The sequence below is a fragment of the Harmonia axyridis genome, chromosome X, assembly GCF_914767665.1.
Source record: "Harmonia axyridis chromosome X, icHarAxyr1.1, whole genome shotgun sequence".
Taxonomy (NCBI): Eukaryota; Metazoa; Arthropoda; class Insecta; order Coleoptera; family Coccinellidae; genus Harmonia; species Harmonia axyridis.
In genome coordinates, this window is record NC_059508.1 from 35,269,067 (window position 1) to 35,271,561 (window position 2,495).

Genomic DNA, 2,495 nt, shown 5'->3' on the forward strand with positions numbered 1-2,495 from the left:
AACCATAACTGATTTAATGAGCCTTTCGCGGTTTCACCTTAATTTGGCTTGTACTGAGACATGCATGGCTTAATCTTTGAGACAAGCATATGACTACTGGCAGGATCAACCAGGGAACTGCGTGCTTATACGATCGGTCCACGAGATTGCCGGTATGGCCAAACCCGTTCGCCTCTCGTCATGTGGCACTAGCCATGTCGATTGACTTCGACTAGCGCCGCACATCAGTAAGTGCAAGTCCTCGACGAAACGACGTAACAGCCCCCAGTCAGCATGAGACTCAAGCTATATATACATCATCATCATCTCGGACAAAACACCGATCAAAAATGAGAAAGTTTCTAGAAACAATCCCTCGCCAAGGCGTCCATATATAATACGAACCCCCGGCTATCAACTAATTTCTTATACACATTCCATCTCGACCCTTCGCTATACATGTGAATATAACGACACGGTGATTCGAGATTCAACAATATTTGTCGCTCGGAACGAATTGAGTGGTTGCAAATTTTTTGTGAACATAACCCGCAACGGGCAGAGGATCACGATTTTAAGGTTGGTCGCTTAAAGGCCATTCGACTACAAAGAGACGAAGCGGACCGCGACCATCGCTGCATGAGGTTGACGAAAGCGACCCAAGATGCGAAAGCCGAAACCAACACACCTTGCCAGTACCCAAACGCCGAGGTCGGATTCGGGTCTACCACTTACCAACTGAATATCATCCTAAAAAGAACTCCAAACAGTCTAGGACAGGACCCATTCTCCACCCCTTCTATATATGTCAGGAGAACCCCGGATTCCCCTCCAGACACGATTTAGCAAACTTTTCCCGATCGATCCGACCCACCGAGGCCGTTTCGACCGTTCGCCGCGCCTACTAGAGCTGATTTCTTCGGACTCCGATCAGAAAATCCGCCGATGCATGTCGTTAACACCTAGTCCGCCTCGTCCGATCGATCGAGGCCGTTTCGACCGTTCGCCGCGCCTACTAGAGCTGATTTCTTCGGACTCCGATCAGAAAATCCGCCGATGCATGTCGTTAACACCTAGTCCGCCTCGTCCGATCGATCTAGGCCGTCTCGATCCACCCATCGCGCATCGAAAGTCGCATCTCTCGAACTCCGATCCGGAAATCGGCCGATGCATCACGTTAACTATTTCTTATATATCTAATATAATATACATCGAGACGGTAAGAATTCTTTTAATCGAAGATATACATATACTTCTCATCAATATCCAAAAGCTTATCGAAAAATAAATTACTCAACTTTTACGTGAAGAATCGTTCACCCAAACCTTATCCCCTATATATGTCAGGAGAACCCAAGGTTCCCCTCCAGACACGATTTAGCAAACTTTTCCCGATCGATCCGACCCACCGAGGCCGTCTCGACCGTCCGCTGCGCCTACTAGGGCCGATTTCTTCGGACTCCGATCAGAAAATATACCGATGCATGTCGTTAACACCTAGTCCGCCTCGTCCGATCTATCTAAACAGTCTCGACGCACCCAACACTCTTTCAAAGTCGGATTACTCGGACTCAATCTGAAAATGGACCGATGCATGACGTCAACACTTAGCCCGCCTCGTCTGATCGATCTAAGCCATCTCGACCCACCCAACACGCCTTCCAAGTCGGATCACTCGGACTTCGATCTGAAAATCTCCGGACTCATTTTTATGAATATCCCCAGTCAGTAAGAACGTTATTTCGCCAATATATACCAACAATAAACCATATTCCAATAGCTGAACCAAAAATATAATTCCCGATCCAAACGTTCTGCATCGCCCAACGCGACCACCTTCCCTATATATGTCAGGAGAGCACAGGGTTCCCCTCCAGACAACACTTACGCTCTATCCCCGACTCTCGGTCGATCGATAGGCCAGGTCAGCGGTGTCTGTTTCGGCCGAAGCTCGGACTTTGGTCAAAATGTTCCGATACAAAATTTGAACCAAGATAGATACAGATATGATTCCTTCTTAAATATACGTTGATTATCGAACAGAATATGGTAAATATTTTGCGATGACCGAGGATTTCATGAATTTTTTTTTTTTTCGAAAAAATTTTCTGTTATCGGAATTTCCTCAAATTTCATTTGGTTGCCTACTAATGCATATTAAAAACGATAATCAACAATCAGAATCATTATTTATCATTTATTTCAATTTTTATAATGAAAAACGTTCACGTCCTTTCGCGCCTCTCGATCGTCGTTTACGTGATGCATCGGTCAGCCCTAGTTTACGTGGTGCATCGGTAAGATCGAGTTCACGTTCTGCATCGGTAAGATCCAGTTCACGTGGTGCATCGGTAAGATCGAGATTACGTGGTGCATCGGTAAGATCGAGTTTACGTGGTGCATCGGTAAGATCCAATTCACGTTCTGCATCGGTAAGATCCAGTTCACGTGGTGCATCGGTGAGATCGAGTTTACGTTCTGCATCGGTGTGATCTAGTTTACGTTGTGCATCGGTA

The 2,495-nt window shown here is 46.1% G+C and overlaps 1 non-coding gene across 1 annotated transcript in view; it reads right to left on the bottom strand.

Moving 5' to 3' along the window:
* Positions 1 to 116, bottom strand: part of LOC123687529 — a 1,906-nt gene extending 1,790 nt beyond the window's left edge. The window contains exon 1 of the ribosomal RNA XR_006749249.1: positions 1 to 116. This exon is cut by the window's left edge and continues 1,790 nt beyond it. This is a non-coding gene — a ribosomal RNA (small subunit ribosomal RNA).
* Between the last annotated feature and the right edge of the window lie 2,379 nt (positions 117 to 2,495).